Raw genomic sequence first — 20,592 nt, forward strand, 5'->3', positions numbered from 1 at the left:
AGCCCGGAACAGAATTCATTCGTCTTGGGAACAGTCCTGAAAGTCTTTTATCCATGCAACTCCCATCACAGTCTGAGGCAGCTTTGCGTGCACAGCACCTCAGGGCTCTTTGCTCAGAGGGGAGAAGCCAGCTCACCCTGCTCATGCAAACTCACTGCGTTCATTCACACGCTGAAAGAACTGAAAGCTGGCTTCTCTGCAAAAGCTCGTGGCTTATACTGATAACTGCAGCTGTGCTGCTTGTGGCTGGCACAGGACAAAGTACAAATTCATATGTTCCTGAATAGCACTGAACAGATATACCCAAAAGGCACTGTGGACAGGTAACCGGAATCCCAGAATCAGCTAACTACAGGAGCCCATGGACTGCATGACCTACTTTTAAAAGCAGCATTATATGTGCACACAAAGGAAAAAGACATGGCCAACAGCAGGTGGTTTTTTTTTGCTTGTTTGTTGTTGTTGTTGTTTTGTTTTTTTTTCCTGACTTCACACTTTTTTTCTGACTTCTTAATTTGATACCAGTTAGAGGTAAGACTTGTAATGTACAAGAATTGAAGATCATAGAATGGGGGGAAAAAATAGAAAGATTTCTAATAAAAGCTCCTCTTCTTGCTCATTTTCTTTGTAACTACTTATGCTATCACACTAACACACAGAGGTATGACAGGAATAGCACCATGAAACCACATCTGCTATTGTTTCATTCTTCTGAAAGTCCTCGAATGCAGGTGAGACCGTAGGTTCAGGTCTTTTCAGCTGCAAGTGTCCTTCTGTTCAGTCTTTGTTCTCCTCAGAATGCCACTGCATTTAGGTAACTTAAATGCATAAATAAAGAAAAAATTGGATTCTGCCCTTGTCTAACATAGCCTTCCTGCACTGAGAAGTATATAAGTAGTTTAAGTAGTATACTTATACTTGTATACTAGTATATACGTTTTAATCAAGATATATGCCAGCATGTAATTATACTTAAGTTTTACATGAAATAATCACAGGCAGGAGTCAGAGTCAAACATTATGCTCTGTAGATAATTTGGGGGGGAACGTGAGTGTGACTAGTCTGTGCTCTTATTAGCAGACAGTACATTGCAAGAGCTTGTTATTGGCTTTACTTGAGTTCCCTTTTACCACTAGCAATATGCCCTGAGATATCTGGACCATAGTTGTCATATGAATCATTGCCCAAATTTTGCAATGTGGAGAGAAAATATGAGGATGAAGATATTCTGCTTTGAAGGTTGTTATTTATTGATCAGTGTATTAAAAATTGTTGTCTTAACAGTAGTTTTTATGGCATTTAACTCTGACTTAATAGAGTTAATTCTGGGTACTCAATTTGTAAACAGGCAGTCCGTATCTCAAAATCTCTTCTGCTATTCAACTGTAATCTGCTCCTTAAGGCCATGGTCAAGAACACACATTCTTGCAGTGTAAGTGAAGGTGTGAATCCTTATCACAGCAGCTACTCAATGTATTTGACTGTAGTCATAGAGGCACAGGAGCTTGCCTACCCTTCTGCAGTGAAGCATTGTGGAACAGCTCCAGCTTACCATGTGAGAAGACATATTCTTTATGATACCGTAGTCCGTACTATATCACAGCCAATGTACTTGGTAGTATGCCCTATTTATGCCCTGCTTTGTCTCTGCCATGACTTGTCTGCTTGCCCACACACTTAAGGTAAATAAACCCAGCAGAGATCTTTTATATGCTGACCACAAGCAAGTATCACACGTCAGTGTGGGGTGAGACCAGCCTTGGTGTGATTCTGATAAAGGAAGGGCCTCAGAACAGGATACACCAGCAAAGTAAAGGAGAGGTGGGAAGCTGTTATGAGGACTAGTATTCTTATTTGTCCATATTATAAAATATATATTATGCACGTGATATTATTATGATAACATATGGTAATATATGTAATATTATATATTAGATATCATTTATATGAGATAGATAGGAGATAAATATCTATTTCTACAGGTACCACAAACTGAAATATCTATTAATCCCATAATCAACACCCCAAGTGCAAGAATTTTAGCCTGTGTTACTGATTCATCATATACATAGATACACACTATTATATATCATACATGATATATTGTACAGTAATAGGTAATAATGTATGCTATTATGTTCTCATTTCATTGTACATCTCCAATTGATAACAGTCTTTTGTTTTTAGTATTATTTTCATAACTACAGTTGAAATTTCAGCTATTTGGATACTAAGCTCTGAAATGATAAATCTTTAAATGAAATGAAAGCAATCATACAGTGAAAACTGTGCTGGAGATGAAGACACTAAAACTCATAGGATATCTAACAATAAAACTCCAAGGTAGTTTTGAAGACTAGTACAATTGCAATCTGCTTAGACACTAATAAGAGTAGAGCAGTAGGAGATAGTGCTTTGGAGGCAAAACATAGGTTGTTAGGACCCCTAGAGACCTCTAAGTGACATGCTTTGAAATATCATCGCATTCCTGAAGTGACAATGTATGACTGGAAACTGATGCATAGGAAACTGATATGAATGTACTAAGAATAAAGGAAAACTTTGACACAGATGGGTCCTACACAGGAAAACATTGTTCAACATAAACCAAAACAGGCAAGGCTAAAAGTTAAGGTTACAGTTTTTAAACTGAAGACTAAAGAAAGCCAACTGGCACAGAGAAGCATATGGTTCAGGATGACACATACTCTGGGGTGGGAATGTTATTAAATCCTCTGTATTCTTAGAAGAAAAGACAGGAAAAGATATTAATAAAACCCAGGAAGGAACCAGACAAACAACTTCTACAATGTTTGAAGCAGATCACATAAAACAGCCAGAACAAACCCAAAATACTTGTGTCTTTACAGGTATGCAACAAGTGTGAAAATGCTGAGGGTGATTGCTCCATCTTACAGCTGGGAATCTGACCTCATTCAGCCATCTGAGAAGTCTGATGAATGAAGGTAGCCGCTGCAAATTGTGTGGCCAGGACACACACTGACACAGCACTGCCAGAGTAGGTCATGCCTTTGAAGGATTGGTGCAATTGTATTACAGGAAGCTGTGTGTCACATCCAACAAACAATTCAGCTGCATCAACAAATGATACGGAGTTTAACGGAGTGAAATACCTAAATAGGAAGGCTATAGCTTCAGGACTACACCATCAATCACATAACGAGGATGGTAAATGTGGCAGCAATGTGCTTAGGAGAGAAAGAAGACTGTGAGCTCAAAAACCATGGAAATAGCAAAACCCTTCAGTTGCCCCTGAATGGACTGGGCAAGTGCACAGAGGTGTGATCCCCATGTGCAGGCACCAGTAGTGGGGAGCTCCTCCCCAGAGGAGGTCAGCAGCTAGTGATTAAGGCTTCTCTCTGTCCTCCTGAGCCCCCTTAGCAGCAGGAGCCCTGACCTGGGGTCTCCTGCATCCTCATCAAGATGCTCCTGTGTGCCTGGGGCCACCCCTGGCATGGAGGTCAGCTGTCCAGGACTGGCCTGTGCCATGCTACCAGGCCTTCTCCTCGGGGAAATGGCACACAACCTGCCTGATTGCAACATCCCAGGGCCCGAGCCAGCTGCTGTTGCTCTGTGCTTGGGAATCCGTGGGGAGAAGTTATCTAGCACAACCGAAACCTGCACCAGCTGGAGCTGTCATGCATTAGCAGTGCAGAGCCACGTTCCAGTGACCAACATTTTTTCCTTTTGATTTAATATAAAAATACAGCTTGCTGTCCCCAGAGAAATGTAGAATGCATGGAAATATCTGACAATAAATGAGATTTGGTAGAATAAAACTGCAAACTTGAAACCTGGACTCTCATGAGGGCTTCCCTATCGAAAGGTTTTCGTTCCCTTTTTCACTTTGTTGTAGAGGCATGGGTCTCAAAAGAGAATTTCCACTGGGAGCTCCTTCACTGCTTGGTCCCTGGTGCTTTGGCAGTGGCTGCACCCTGTTCACAGCCCTCTTCTCAGCAGTTCCTTCTTTTCTGAAACCCCAAGAATGCCCTCTACATCATGGGAGCAGAGACAGGACCATGCTCTCAAAACCCAGCCCACCCTCCTTCTGCAGCAAATGCATTCAGGAACACCAGCACCACCAACTTCCTCACTTGTCTTTCTGAGAGAATTGGAAGTCATTTAATTTTTTTCTATGGCTTTGTTCCCAGCTCTGTTTCAGGACCATGGCCCATGCTTGCTCATGGGAAGCTCATGGGACATGGGACATGGGACTGTCCCAGGGTTTTCCCAAAGAGCTGCCCAGCTCTGCCCTGCTGTGTCAGAGTTTCTGCACAAGTCTCCATGTCGCAGCAGGCATGCAACAGGCCTGGCTGGGCATGCGAGATGGAGTCATCTGTGCCTGTGATAGTCACCCAGCATCAACGCACATGGGACTTTCACTGTGGTTTGGCAGGCAAGTGGTGGAAAAAGCCAGTGCTCTGAAAATCATTCAGGGAGCTGAAGGAAATGGCTCCAGGTCCCTTTTATTTTAAATATCTCAGCTAGAGTCTTTTATAAAAGTATAAAGGCAACATAAATTTCAGGAAAGCAGCTTTAATTTTTTTTTTTCTTGTGTGCATTTTTGTCTCTTGCTCTGCCTCACTGTCGTAAATACATGTGCACAGAGAAGAAGAAACAAAAACCAGAGTTTTAAGCTTTAAAATAAATATTCTTGTTAAGTAAAGGTTGTGAATTAGATATTTATAAAAGAATCTACAAAGGGAAAATTAATTCTTATGGCCCCTTCTAGCACTCCATCCGGCCATGCAGGTGAGCAAAGACAGTGTTCAAACATCTCAGACAGCAAAGATAAGAGCACAGTGATAAAGTATTTTTCATCACATGTTGTGGGAAAAGTTTTGTACAAGCTAGGACATGCTGCTCAGTGCAGGTTCCTCTTTCAGTTCTCTGAAACTCGTTTTAAAAAATTACAAAAAATAATAATAATTCAAAAGCAGCTTCCTCAGTTCAAAACCTCCCAGCACTCCCACACCATCTCTGTAGACATTACCTCTGAGACATACTATAAGGTGCGGTGCACATGAAAGTTATTTGCTTACAGACTGATAGCTTTTAGAGCATTCTGTTACATTCTGTTATAGAATACCCTATGCAAAAACATGGTTTTCTATTTAGTTTTGTTTGCTCGTCTTTTTAACATAGAAGAAAACTTTTTTTTTTTTTTTTTTTTTTTTAGTACTAGTAGAAAGAGGAGACATCTAGCAATTCATCAGTTAAAACCTACCATTTCTTTTTAAAGGTTATACAATCACAACAGGAAATATTTTGAAATGGTCACAGTAATCACAAGACAGACAACTTTTTAGGCTGAACATGTGTTTATACTAGTGCCCTATTTTTAGGTCATGTCACATGCCAACTCCATGCCATCTCTTTGTATTTTAATTGTAAATGAAATAATAATTTCTGCAGTCCTCAAGAATAATAGGATCATACTTCATTCTTGCCTTGTTCTTGTTTGCTATGCTCAAATTCATAATCTGACAGATGCAGACTCAAAATAGCTATTTTTGATTTCATTAAAGGTGAAGCTTTTCTTTGTCTTGTACTTATAGACTTTTTTTTTTTCTTTCTTTAAGAACCTGCAGCAATTTTATTCATTCAAACAGTAGCTGGAAAAGATGCGAAAGTTGGCCTAAGATCACTTCCAAGGTTAAGTGCTGGGATGCGATGGGCTGAGGCTGACACCCACGCTGAGCTTCCTCATTATCACTCATGCAGAAAGCCATGTCAAGAAGGAGATGAAAATGCTGTAGACATCTTCATTTTGGGAAAATGTCTCTTTGGAATAGCAAGAGATAGAGAATTAAGAACTGGAACTCTTCTGAGATTTGATAGATGGACTGTAAATAGCTCCTTGAGAATGCTAATCAAACTGTTTTGAATTCCACTGTTACCTCTTTCACTTGCTTGATGCCTTTTCTTCGAACAAGGCATCAAGCTCTCTTCCACTGTAATGTTTGAAAACCTTTCAGTGACTTCTTAAAACAAAGCTGTAAGCTTGATTAATCAAAACTTATGACAGAAACGTCTTGAATCATAGTGAGTTTTTGAGACATTTTTTGAATGCCCAGCTCAAGAAATATTCAAGGGACTGCATTTGTCAAAACTGTGTTCAGATTTATTTATTTTTTCAAAATAATCATTTACTTGTACCTTAAATTGTGATATACAAATAAGGAGACACCCTAAATCAATTATCAAAATAGAAAATTCTTGCTTTATAAGTAGTGATTTTATTTCACCCAAATTATAATAATACTAGAATATTCTAAAGGGAAAAATATCTGCAAGGTGCAAGGTGCAACTCAGTTTTCTGGTTCTTGTAGTAATTAGTACCTACTATAACAAAAGCTGTGGTTGACTTTGTACAAAGGATTTCTAATGCCTTTTTTTTTTTTTTTTTTGGTACAAGACAAGCTCGAGAAAGCTGCAGCACCCCAAATTTCAGCTGAAAACCAGTTAAAAGACTTTCTTTAGAAACTGGGTGTAAAAAAGAGATTGTGGTTAGTTTTGCTCGATCATAAAGAAAGACAGACACAGGAAAGCACCAAGTATCAAGAGGCACTAATACAGAATGCAAATCCACAGAGAGAACCTAGCACACCCACCATCTGCACCTCCTATACCCAAGGTTGTAGAAGCACAAGTAGACAGAGGCACCTGCCTGCCCAGGAGTCTCCAAGTCCCCAGTTGAAATGTCCCATACCTTGTCGATTCACAATCAGGCATTTTAGAATAAGATCCAGAAAACCAGGACACCGCACAGTAAGCAAGCTAGACAACAGGAAACATCTTGGTCCCTGAGAAAGCTGCAGCTTTCAACCCTCTGCTGAGGGTTTCAAGGAGACCTCCAGCTACAGCCATGTATTGCAACTGAAATTTCCCCTGGAGTGAGATGTTTGTATAGGTTTTATTGGAAAAAAAAAAAAAAAAAAAAAAAACACACAACAACAACAACAAAAACCTTGAAGGATGGAAAACAGAAACAACAGTACTGCCCTTAATCCTCAAATATCACTCCATAGGTATGTGGGAGATATGAATTTATTTCTCTCTTCAGATAAATGAAGTTTGAATCTACACCTCCCACGAGACAGTGAGATCTTCTATTAGTCACTTCATATAAAACATAAAAATTGGATTGAAATAAGAATTATGCTTAGGACACCTTCTCCCTTTAGGTACCAAACAAAATACTATATTTTTTCTTTCTCACCCATTCAAGTTATACCCCAGTTGCAGCATGCAAACTGGTACAAATTCAACCCTAGAAGTAAGCCTGGAAGTTAGGTATGATACCTTTACTCCCAGTCACCACGCTGAGCATTTGTGTTTCATTCCCTTCCGACAGACAAGAGTGAAGTAGGGCTGTTTCTTGTTGCACAAGCATGCCTGATTTATTCAGAGGTTTAGAGCAGGCTGATGAGACTTCGCTCACAGGGCTGCAGGTTTATAGATCTGCTTGCTCTACTTCTCTTGTTGAGATCCTTTTTGTATCCTTCCCTGCAAGCCAATATGGGAGGAGGACAGTATAAAGATCCTATATTTACACTTTACAACATTTGCCTACTGCAACAACTAAGCTTGCCATGGATAAGAGTGGCACTTACTCGTGGGAGGTACCTAGAAAGCTGTTTCCCTAACCCTATGCCATAAAAATGAATGCTGTGCTCATGGAGGTACAATGTGAGGCCTCATTTTTGAGGCCAACCTAAAGCTTTTTTTTTTTTTTTTTTTACAGAACGAGACTCACAGGATATAAATGGAGTAGTTTACAAACACCTCCTTCTCAACTACTTCTCGTGACATCCTGTCACGGCTGGTATGACTAATTCATATCAGTGGGTATACAGATGCATCACAGTAGTGGCAGGGTCACAGAGGATCAGGTAATTTTTAGTGTTGTGTGATGGTAAGTAGCAAGAAATCTTGATAATTTTGATGCAATAAGCAAGGTAGGCTTGACAAAATAAAACACTATTAGAAGGATGAATGAGAAGAACATAAGGCTCTTGGTAGGTAAAAGCCTGCCAAAATTCCACTCCTTCCAAACTGTTGTCATCTTTTCAACTCCTTCATGCTTTTCTGATGAGAAGCTAGATGAAAAATTTCATGATTTTCATACTCCCGGATGGCTGGGAAGATGTATAGATCAACTTATTCATAGGAAAAGAAAAAAAAAAAAAAAAAAAAAAGGCAAGAGTATCTAACAGCTTGTATATTAAGAGTTAAGAGGAAGGGAGGAGAAATAAGGAAGTAGCGGTTGAAACAATCTGCTCTTAAGCATACAAAAACTGTGAAAGAACTTGATAACATTTTAAACAGTATATAAACAACACAGAAGAGCACCAAAGTAGGTCTTCTTTTATTTATTTATTTATTTTTCTAGGAGTGGGGGCATTAAGAAGGAGTGGAAAGTCTAATGGCAACCTTGGGAATGGAAACTCTGCAGTTAGCCAAAGAACAAGCACAAATTTCTCACCCAGCCAGCTTGAAAACTAAAGGCACCATTTGTAATTGTGAGAAGAGGCTGGTTTCCAAAGCCTTCCATTGTAGGGTAGCGCCACTTTTTTGTACTCAGATATTTAATTTGAGATGGGTTAGATGAAAAGTATATGGAAGAAAATAAATATAGTAAAGTATTTCACCTTAAGACTTACTACAAAAGGCAGCCGAACTATCAACATGAAAGAGGGAAATGCAAACTTCTTTCAAAGAACATTTTCATAATATAATATTTTGATCTAACAATGTTATGCTGATTTCTTTAAAATTATGCTGTATTTGGCTTTCTCTCCACTGGGGAAATACTCTTGTCATTTCTCATCATTGTCAGCAGGGATTCAGCAGCGGTGTAGTTTTTGTAGTACTGAGCTAGAAAAAACTTTTTCTGATACCAAAGTCACTGTGTCTATAAGAAGAGCATTCAGAAAAGTGTCATTGTCTGTATATATGGCATTGCCAAAATCTACAGCAATGTGTTGCCTCTGTGTGAGGGGTTGTAGAAAAGGACTGAGATTAGGGACAGTTTAGACCTAATTCATTTCAGAAGCAAAATAAATGGGAATAAAATTAAAGGTTTGAAAATATTTAATCTCAATCTTCAAAGATATTTAATAGTTTAACTGCCGCAAACTTAACTTTCTGCTTCTACACAATCGCACTTAACACTTGTGCATGAAACAATAAGCCAATGCCTAACTGTCTGTAAGCAATCAAAAGTGATTTTTATTTAACAGCATCACTGATAGTTGTCTATCTTCACCGCCTTTGATAGCTACAAATCAAGAAAATTCAGCTCAGATCTCAAAAAAAGGAAATAAGCACCCACAAGATAATCTCTACAGCACATTTCTTTTGAGGAGAAGAACATTTAGACACTAATGTTGACACCAAGAGCATAGACAGAAAGTATTTCAGGGGAGGCTCTGATGCTCGTGTTCTTCCCAGAAGAAAGTAAAAGGTCACAACGGCACCAGGCTGCCGATACGGGAGGTGAGGTCCAGGGCTTTGTGGACCATCATGGACCAAAAGGGAGAAGGCACACTAAGACGCTGGGCCATACAATACCTCATACGAGCCGATGAATAAACGCAGTACAGAGGAACAGTGTAGGCTGCTCATGCCTGAAAGTGAAAGACTCTGCTGTTTTCAGTACACCTTCTTACCTGATGAATGAGGTTTGTGGATAGGCATGTGGCCTCATTTTTTGGGGAAGGATGTGATGTGGGACAATCCAGAAGGGTAGATTCCCTTCTTCAGTGTGTTAGGTGTGGGTCCTGGGTGACTGTCTGCCAGCCCAGGCATCAAACAATTTTACTTGTTCACATTATCAATAACTTAGAAGCAAGAAAATAAATGGCAAGCAAACAGCTACTTGGGCCAGCTGTTGTTCACTTGTGTTTGAAAAGAGGCTTTGAGCTATGTTCACAAGTCTGTGTTTTCTATCTCACCTTTAGTAAATGTGAGCATGTTGGTTAATTCCAGGCAAAGTTGATGAAGTGTATAGGTCTCAAGATTAACTAAGTTTCTGTGCATTGCATTAAAATATCTTGCCGATTGGATGAAAGTCTGTTATTCAGACATTTACATTTCCACAAAAAGTGGTTCTTTTGACTGGTTTCTGCAATTGTATAGGCTTCCTGCATGTCATGGCAGAGGAGTGTTTGCAGTTCCTGCAGACTAGCAGGTTAATCTGAACTGTGAAATTGGTGGCAATGGCAAGAAGCTGCAACACTACCTTTTTGACTTCAAACACAAGGAAGTCAAATCCCCAGGTGTTCCAGTGTACTTTAGAACACAGTAAAAATGTTTCTACCAGCCTGTTTTTCCTCCTATATTTGTGATTTTATTAGTCCCAGAGCCAAGTTAGAGCAACCAGAAGCACAGGCACAAACGAAGGAGCCAATATTTCTGTAGTCCATTTTTTTCTCTGCTCTCCTCCAGCATGCTCTCCTCTCTCTCCTGACACAGCAATACTCTTTCCACCTCATGACATTTCTCCTACAACAAAGGGATACCCAAGCGCTGCTGTGAGACACTGCAAAGTGGTTTTCTTTTTTTTTTTTTTTTTTTTTTTTGCAGTACTGCAGCAGAAAAAAATTGGATGTGCAGAGGATCCACCCCACTCAGTACTCAGTGTATACATTCTCAATGTCTGGGTAAATCAACCATCTACGCTATTGATATCCAGATCAGTTATGATCTATGACTCTCTGATCTCTTCCTTTTCTCATGCAGGGGTACATGTAGTCATGCAAGAGGGCCCACAGACATTGGTGGGAACAGATAAGTGAGTCAAACAAACATATCAGCCTGCTATATGTCCCACTCACTGTAAGCAAAGAGAAGGTTCAAGTCCAGCTGATGAAACTAAACAAGTACAAGTCTATGGGGCCCAATGTCCTGAAGGAATTTTCTGATGAAGTTGCCAAGCCTCTCTCCATCATATTTGAAAAGTCCTGGCAGTCAAAGTCCCTGGTGACTGGAAAAAGGGAAACATCATTCCCATTTTTAAAAAGGGTAGAAAGGAGGACCTGGGGAACAACAGACTGGTGAGCCTCACTTCTGTGCTTGGGAAGATCATGGAGAAGATCCTCCTGGAAGCAATGTCAATGCACATGCAAGACAAAGAGATGATCTGAGACAGCCAGAATGGCTTCACCAAGGGCAAAATGTGCCCAACCAATCTGGTGGCCTTCTATGATGGAGTGACTGCAACACTTGACATCGGAAGACTGACCAATGTCATCTACCTGGACTTCTGCAAGGCCTCTGATACAGTCCCACATGACATCCTTTTCTCCAAATTGGAGAGAGATGGATTTGATGGGTGGACCATTCAATGGATAATTGAATTATCCATTCAATTGGAATGGATATTGGCTTGAAGGTCACACCCAGAGCACACCCAGAGAGTGGTGGTCAATGGCCCTGTGTCCAAGTGGAGGCTGGTGACAAGTGGTGTTCCTCAGCGGTCTGTCCTGGGACCAGTAGTGTTTAATATCTTTACCAATTATATAGACAGTAGGATCAAGTGCACCCTCAGCAAGTTTGCAGATGATACCAAGCTGAGGGGTACAGTTGATACAACAGAAGGAAGTTATGCCATCCAAAGGGACATGGAGAAGCTTAAGATTTGGGCCCATGTGAACCTCATGAGGTTCAACAAGTCAAAGTGCAAGGTGCTGTACCTGCATCAGGGCAATCCTGGACATGAGCACAGACTGGGAGAAGAACACATTGAGAGCAGCCCTGCAGAGAAGGACTTGGGGGTTCTGGTGGATGAAAAGCTTGACAGGATCTGCCAGTGCACACTTGCAGCTCAGAAGGCCAACTGCATCCTGGGCTGCACTAAAAGGAACGGCCAGCAGAGTGAGGGAGGTGATTGTGCCCCTCTGCTCTGACCTTGTGAGGCCCCACTTGGAATTCTGCATCCAGATCTGGGGCCCCCAGCACAAGACGGATGTGGGGCTGTTAGAACAGATCCAGAAGGGGACCACAAAGATGATCAGAGGGGTCGGAGCACCTCTCCTATGAAGAAAGGCTGAGAGAGCTGGGGCTGTTCAACCTACAGAGGCAAAGGCTCTGGGGTGACCTCACTGCAACCTTTCAGTACTTAAAGGGGAATTATAAAAAAAAAAGGAGAGCAACTCTTTGCTCAATCAGATAATGATAGGATAAGGGGGACTTTTAACTAAACTTTTAACTAAAAGATGGGAGATTTATATTAGAAGTTAGAAGGAAATTCTTCAGTCAGAGGGTGGTGAGGCACTGGAACAGGTTGCCCAGAGAAGCTGTGGATGCCCCATCCCTGGAGGTGTTCAAGACCAGGTTAGATGAGGCCCTGGGCCACCTGATCTAGTGAGTGACATCCCTGCCCATAGCAGGGGGGTTGGAACTATATGGTGTCTGAGGTCCCTTCCAACCCAAGCCAGTCTATGATTCTGTGCTTCTATAACATGTAAAACTGCACATTGTCCTGTTGGCTTATCTAAGACATATTGTTGATGGAAAAAAAATTGATTAAAAAAGCTGGAAAAAACTTTCAGACATTAAAACTATTTAAAATCTCAAACTTTTAACATAGACTGAACCTGAAATGTCTCAGTGATGATTTTGTGAGGCTATTTTATCCACGGAGACCATATTTTAAGGTAATGTGTCGATACAGCAGAGAGTTGCTGAGATCATTAAAAACAGACACTTAAAAGGAAACTTCATTCTTCTTCCTCTTAAAGGCGTTAACAATATCTTTATAACCTGCAGGAGAAACTTGTGACTGAGAAGGCAGATCTTATGAAAGAGAAGGTTCCAGAAATGTTGTTTGATAAGTATGTAAAGATTTAGGTCATGATTTAGGTTCATAAAGAGACATTGTATGCAGTGTGTAAAGCAGAGTTTAGTTCAACTGAAGGGCTTGATCTTGCTCTTATTTAATGCTATCTCATACATAGCAACCAACTTGTGCTAGCTGCACTCACGAAAAAGCTTCAAATTTTTTGACTAACAATGTATTTCTAATGACCATAACAGCACTGATCATCACACTGATTATTTAAGTACTGAATAATCAAGGTTGTCATCTTTGCAGTGACCTGAGATTGAGGACATGGGACGTTGTCCCTTATGAAAATGTCTTTTCTTTCCCTTTCTTGTCAAAATACTCATAATGATCATATAGCTTAAGCAGGTTATTGCTCTAACAGCAAATAAACTGCTGAAGAACCTGGGAGTCAGAATTTCATTGGCAGATTCCCCTGGGTGCTTTGTAGCTTAGTGATCCTGTTAGTGAAAAGCTGGAAGTTGATAAACTGAAGAGAACCAATCAGCCCAGCTGCCAAGAAACTTTACAAGTCAGGTGGATGGAAAACAGGCAAGTTTAAACCTGCCCATTTACAACAGATTTGTGTTGGAACCAGTGCCCTCACAGCAATTCTCCAAAGGCAGAATACCCCACCAGAAAGCTGGGGTATTCTGCCTTTGACTTTGTTCTCCTCATTGTTTGAAGAATGACACTATATCCTATGGACAGTGCACTGTTCAACCCCTTGTTGAATGACAAGCAAATAATTTACTTGTCAGCATTTCTGTGGCATGCAATGTTGAAGCAAAGTGCTCCAAGAAGACCTGCAAATTTCTTCTTTGAAGCCTTTCTCTAATTGGAAAATTATTTAACCATATTGCAAACAGGAAAGTAGGCAATGGAGATCATGAGGCACCTAGGTTGCCTAAGATCTGACTACCTGTGTTCTCAGAGCACCTGATGTTACATAAAATTGTATTGTTTCAAAGCCATGTTTCTGTTGACTACATCTAGATCTATAAGTGCTCAATACTTCTGCAAGAAAGACCCAGGTGTCTATGAATTCATGTTTAAAAATGAGGAACTTGGAACTGGTGGCCCTTTCTGAAAGCTTAACCCTTTGAAACCAGATTTGAAAAAAAAAATCATGATCTATGAGATGAGAATCGCAAAGATTAAGGCACCAATGAAGAGTTAGGTGTCTCAAAATGAGATCTGAAATAGTCAGCAAAACAATGAGGAACAACATGAAATTAGCACTCATCTAGGGTAGACTATGGATGACTCTTGGAAATGTAAAAACTTGGAAAAAAAAATCTTAGTGAGTTTCCCAGAACTCTCTCTCTCTTCTTCAGGACGACTACCGGGACACCTAAAGCCTTTGGTTGGCTTGTAAAGTCTCCTTTTATAAACGTTCCCTGTTTCCTTTTCTTTCTGAGGACTAAATATGATTTGCTATAATCTTTTAAGATGATTGATAGAAGAAAAACACATCCCTTCCCTTTCTAAATGACAGACTAGTGGTTATAGTCAGGAAATAGAGCCTCCCAAGTCTGACCATGGAAATTATTATCTGATCAAGAGATTTTTTTAACCACGAAATGGCTGGGTACTACCCGTGTTTCATATCAAAGATATGCAATAAATAAATTATTGACATGGTAGCTTAGGAAAAAATGCACAACATGCACAACAGCAAAAGATTCCCTAGCCTAGCCTAGCCTAAACACAGGGGCAGTCATCCGTAAGGGAGCAGACATAGCCTGATCTTTACACTTTAGATTGGCCTTTGGGGTTATCCAATGACTACTGAAAGTGAAATAGTGTCTCTGAAGACAAGACTAGAGAACAAATATTTTGCCTTCTAGATAATCTGTATTTCAGGTATCTGCTCCTCTTTTGTCCAATGACCATTGCTTCATCTTCCATCAAAGTTGCAGCTTCAACAAGTTGGGTGCAAATCAGACCTGAGTGTGGTAGTTAGCATACTTTCAAGGAAGGAAGTGGTTAAGACTTTGAATATTTTCCAAAGAGAGCACCGAATGTGCGTGATCTTTCTCCTAGGGGAGTGCTCTAGAAGAGGAGTTACACGTGCTTGAAAAGAAAGCACTTGTATTTTTAAGGAAATCCAATCTTACTGATGTACCTTAAGCATGCTCTTTACTGGCATGAGGTCAACTCTCTCAGTCCTGTCAAAACCCAATTGCTCCATAATTGCAAATAGATATCTGCTTTATACTTGTCTTTAAGTACCTTAAGTACTGCTACTTTATGTTAGGAGAAGCAGCTCTTAGGGGATTATAGTCAGTGGCTGTCTGAGAATTGTCCCCAGCTGGAGCTGAAGCTCTGAAGTTCCACCTCAGATACATTTCAGACATTTTTCTGCACCTATTTCTTATGGAGATGCTCATTTCTCAGCACCACAAAAGACTCTCAGGCATAATCTGATCTCCCAAGACATAATTCAAGCACCAAAATCACAAGATTACTCCATCTTCTCCTGTAGCTCTCCCTCTCAGTCAGCATGTACCCTCCAGCATCGAGTATATCAGGGCTTTTTCAGGCAATAGTATCACTCTGAATGAGCAGATGGTTGATTTTTTTTTGTCTGTCAAAAAATTCTTCTGTAGTATCTACACTTAGATGATTGAAGGCTGTACCATCTTCCACATGCATAACGGAGCTGTTACAGCACTAAGGCTAAGTCAATATTAGTAAATTAAACACTGTCAGAGCCTGGGTTCAGGCCGTGAAATTCACTTCCTTCTGTGGTTACAATGCTGGCACAGCTTTGATTCACACCAGCTAATGCTCTCTCAAGCAACTTGTGCAACTTAGGAGTTATCATAGACCAAAGACCATTCCTGAAAATGAGTTTGGATGTAGCCATCCTGTTTCAGGGAACAGTTGTTGTTATAGATGTGTCAGATCAGCTGAGGACCAGAGTAGGACTGGTCTCAGCACATGGACGCAGGGCAGAATTAATAACCGTAATAAACGCCTTTTCTGGCTAGACCACTAGAGGGTGTACGCAAACGTGCTTTGCCTTGAAGTTTTATTTTTAGGTTACAGAGGCACGGATATTTCAGGTTTTTCTCTAGAGTCTTTGAGGAAATGAGCTGGCAGGATCACGTTTTGCTGTCCTCTACAACCCACTTACATCATCTGTAACATGCAACCCAAAGTCCATCTTCCTCTCCATTAGCTGCCGTCCAGAAATGTCTCTCTGTTCTCCTCTACATGGACTGGACTGCCAGTTCTCCTCCTATTTTTCTTTTTTTTTTTAATTATTATTCGCCACCCCCCCCCCCCCCCCCAGCACTTCTGTTCTTGCTTGTCCACAGTTTCCTATCTCGCCCTCCCCCCTCACTCCAGGAGGATTTCCCGTTGCTTCCACACTGACTGACTGTCACAAGGAGAAATAATAAAAGCACGAAAGGCTTCTCCAGGCCTTCAGCTGCTGAACCACTGTAGCACAGAAATGGAGTCTACTCAGTGTGCCTTCAATCCTGGTATAACAGAACTCCAGCTGAGCACAATTTAGACAATCTCGACATCTATATCTTTTCAAACTTGTGGTTAAACAAACAAACAAATAAACCTACCACCACCACCACCAAAAACAAACAACAACAACAACAACAACAACAAAAAACAGTCTTTACAAGAGGATTCCTTTCTTCTTGCTTATTAACCTAACAGCAGAGACTTGTGTTCCTGAATATTCCCTTATTGCCTCAGAAATTGCCTCACATATCTAAACTCAGCATGTAACATCCTGCCAAAGAAAATGCAACACGCTTCATCTCAAATGTTGATCAGACTTACAGGCAGCTCTCTAAGGAATTTGTCTAGCCATGGTCACCACTGAAGTTTCCGTGCTGTAGCAGATCAGATTTCCTCTTGGAGAAAGAGCTGCAGAAAGGACCAAAGAAAAATCTTTTAAGAGTCAGCTGCTTCTAAAATATATATATATATATATATATTTACAAAGAGCACATCTAAAGATGCTGAACAGTGACAAGTACTGATAATGGTGCCTTTCTTTGTTTTAAAATGCAGTTCACTAGCTGCGAAACATACCTGTGCTAGATTGCTAAAGATGTACAATATCCACATCTGAAGAAGAAAAGAAGATAAAAGAGCACATATTTTTGGTGACTTTATATTTTCTTTTCTTATTGAATCAGGAGCAGCATGAATAAGGTGCAGGTAGTAAGTAACCCTAGCTGCTTCATCATGACAATACCAGTGCATAGTATCTCTTATTATTTCAAGACCTAATGAGGAATTGGGAGACCAAGGGCCTGAGCATAAATTTTTTTTCAATTTACCAGCTGTTGAATAGAAATTCCTCATGCAGTAGTGTAAAAGCATGACAAAAACATACTGCTTTTGATGAACAAGCTCATAGATGCATTGCACCAGCTTGGAGAATGCTTGGGTTTTCCCCAGTCCGTGAGCAAAAATGCAGAATCTCTCTTTTAGGATATCAATAATGGTTAATATCCATTAAATATATATACACATATATATATTGTTACATTAAGAGTGCACAGGATATCTCTCTCACTTTCTTTTTAGTTAAATATTCTGCATCACTGAAAAAGAAAACTGCCAACGGAAACTTTCAGTAAGGATTGAAGGTTTCTTATGAAAATTGTGTGAGAAGAGACCAGATCAAATTGACAACACCAGATTCCAAGGATGAAGAAAATTAACCCTGTGGGATATTTCTCTTTGATTAACACCATAATGTAGACAAGAAAAAAAAATAGTACCCATTTTAAACCTATTTAAAAAAAATAACCCTAATGGTCGGGTGAGAAGTTCCTCTCAGGTCTCCTGTGTATAGATAGTAAACCCAAGAGGAACACCAACTTGACTGTCTAGTTCCAATCAGAATGCGAGATGCTGGCAGTAAGAGAAAAAAAAAGGCCAAAGCAGAGTCCCAATAACATTTACTTATAACATGAGCTCATTTTTTCCATAAATTTTTGAGGCACAAATCAAGGCCCTCTTATTTCTATAAAATCATTTTTCAGAGAACTCAGTTTTAAATCTCATCATGTACACTATGAAAAACATAAGATTGGCATCAGAAAAATATGTCAGGTGTCAAAAAGGTCCTTCTGCCCATTCGGAGTCTTTGCAAACAGTTGTTGTCAATGGTGAGGCATTCTGGACTTCTGCTTCAAAACAGCTTTCAAGGTGGAAACTATGCAAATATGTAGTGGAATTATTAGGCTGCAGTAGGCATGCAAATCACCACTACATCACTTAAATGCACTGAGAAACAGTCCTGGTGTCTCTGTGCTTTCAAGCAGGACAGAGGGAGCCCACCACACAGTAACTTCTTAAGGCTGGGTTGTGGGATGCTGGTTTCTCCCCTCTAGCCACTCAGCTAGAAGGCAGCCGGGAGAGACCACACTTACCATACAATGAATGGGTTTTCTAGGTTTTGTTTCTTTTCCATCCTGATATGCTGCTACATACAAGGTATGCCTCCTTCTGACAGAGAGCAGAGGAGTACAGCCTTTTTCCACACCAAACAAAGATGCTGAAGCTGGAGAGAATGCTGAGAACAAAGATTTTAAACCACCTAAGCCAACACCCTATTTTCTACACTTACAGTCATCAGAGAGAGCCAATTTGTCTGCCCGGGCAGATGCATCAGGGATGAAACCAAATCCACCCTGAAAGACAGAAGGTGAAAAAAACATTTTCAATAAACATGCCTGAAGGGATGCTGAAAACTGCAGGCAGAAGCAGTGGGTAAACTGCTGCTGGTGATAGGGAAGTCCTGGGTTCAGTTTGTTCTTCCCCCACAAAGCTGATATGCACTTTCACTTGAGCTATGCCTGGGCAATAAGTGGGAAATGCAACTGCAGGATGGGTAGACATACCTCAGCCAGCTTTCATCTAGCAAGCCGCAGCATTAATAGCAACGCGCTTCAGCATAGATGACAAGTATTTACCAGCTAAGGTCAAACACAACTCTAAGGAACAGTAAAATGCTTAGCATCAAACTGATCAGACTAAGGTTGATGCACGTTTCTCCCCATGCTGTAGCCTCTTCCCCAGCAGCATGCTGACATGCTCCCTGGCTGTGTTCATAATGGAAGAGCCGGGGCTCTTGATCAGATCACCCGCACTAGGGAGCTGAGAAACCTTGGGCACAAGTCTGGTGTCAGCTGGATTTGGGTTCATCTGGGTTCAGTGACAAATCTCTGCTCCATAGGGTATTTGAAGGGTGAATTTCATTACAGAAGTCCAAGCACTACCATCTTACAAGTAGGGTGCCAGTGATTTAGGAATGAAGTCCAAAAATTGATGGGACTTATATTTCCGAATAAAACAAATGCCTTGAAAACCTTAACTGGATTTTCCCTACTACTATGCATAACATCCAGAAACCATTTATACCAAACGCAAGGCACAATTGCAGAGCTAATCTCCAAATATTAAAACTGATTACAAGCAAAAAGAATTAAAGAAAAAAAAAAAAAAAGCAAATGCCAAAAAAATGAATCTCCAGTATATGACTTTACCCAGGGATCCTCATAGCATGTACAAGCTCACTTTCTGCAGGGTGACTTGGTGACAGCCCGTTATTACAATAACTGCCATGCGGAGGGCTATTTTATGTTTGTGTCTGAACTATTAAAAAGAAAAAAAAAAAAACGTTCACACAAATATTCTCTCTCCCTGTCTATTAAGAGACAACAAATGCAGTATGCAAGAGTGCACTCTGCTGTGAGACTTCCTTCTGGTGCCGCTCTGTCTGAGCTCAGTTTTTATGCATCAAAAGACCCTGATGAAATTATATCTTTTTATGATATGCTTCCACCCTCACTTCTGTGCATATGTTCAGTTGCTGCAAACCTCAGGAACAGTCTCAGGATGACTATAGTACATGACTCTGCAGTAGCTGAAGATAAGTATCAGGTCCAGTTTTATGAATAAAACTGGTCCAAAATTATCTGGTTTTGTTTTTCTTACAGCATGTAGCAGCTCTCTCTTCCTCCTTTTAAAAAGACCTTTGAAGACATACTACGATTATCACTGCCCTCTGTACTAAAGCAAACTGTACACCTGAGAATCCTTATTTTGATCATGATTTGCAAAGCGAACTCCTTAAACTGGTGGTAAGAGTCTTCTTTCTCTTCTAATGCAGTATTTGCTGTGATTATTCTGACCTCTGACTAGTAGTAACATACCTTCTTTGTTATTGCTGCTCTGTTACTATCCCATACATTTCTTACTTTATTTCTAATGCCCACAGTCATCTGGGACAAAGACACACATGCAGTTCTTGGATTCAATGAACTTTGTTCTCCCTTCAGATGTAAATAATAGGAGGGTGAACAAATCAGTCCTGGCTGAGACTGACTCCACTAAAAAGCAATTTTGAAGAAAAAAAAAACAACAATCAAGAAGTGAAAAGCTGCAGTCCTTACCTGATCTGGGATGTACAGTGCACCTTGAAAGCCTCTTAAATGACAGAGAAGAATTAGAAATAGTTGAAAGTTTGCATTCATCCAACCACAGGGCTCAGGAAATGACCGTGTATTTTGCAACGATTAACTCCTTCCTCACTAATGTCTTCACTTTTTCAAGTACAATAGAAAAAAAGTCATCTTATCCTTCCACTGCAGTTTGGTAACTAATGCCATACTTTACACACAATTTCTGTTTCACACTGAGAACATGCAGGTGGCCAGAGAAGATGACTCTGATCCCCTCCATGGAAGAGAGA

The 20,592-nt window shown here is 40.4% G+C and overlaps 1 protein-coding gene and 1 long non-coding RNA gene across 4 annotated transcripts in view; one reads left to right on the top strand and one right to left on the bottom strand.

Annotated features, from left to right (window-relative positions):
* P2RY8 (P2Y receptor family member 8) overlaps positions 1 to 20,592 on the bottom strand; it is a 34,325-nt gene extending 13,733 nt beyond the window's left edge. The window contains exons 1-3 of one of the 3 annotated variants that reach the window (XM_084505886.1): positions 20,294 to 20,592; positions 18,466 to 18,529; positions 16,662 to 16,748 (exon numbers count right to left, since the gene is read on the bottom strand). The gene's annotated coding sequence lies outside the window, so the exon portion shown is untranslated. Of the gene's footprint in view, positions 1 to 16,661; positions 16,749 to 18,465; positions 18,530 to 19,384; positions 19,407 to 20,053; positions 20,077 to 20,293 lie in introns of those variants that run through there. The other 2 variants (XM_084505887.1, XM_084505888.1) reach the window with 2 other exon arrangements.
* LOC311429720 lies at positions 8,348 to 12,605 on the top strand. The gene is made up of 2 exons (XR_014688360.1): positions 8,348 to 8,381; positions 10,769 to 12,605. It is a non-coding gene; the product is annotated as an uncharacterized lncRNA (long non-coding RNA).

Source organism: Aythya ferina (genome assembly GCF_964211825.1).
Source record: "Aythya ferina genome assembly, chromosome: 1".
Classification (NCBI taxonomy): domain Eukaryota; kingdom Metazoa; phylum Chordata; class Aves; order Anseriformes; family Anatidae; genus Aythya; species Aythya ferina.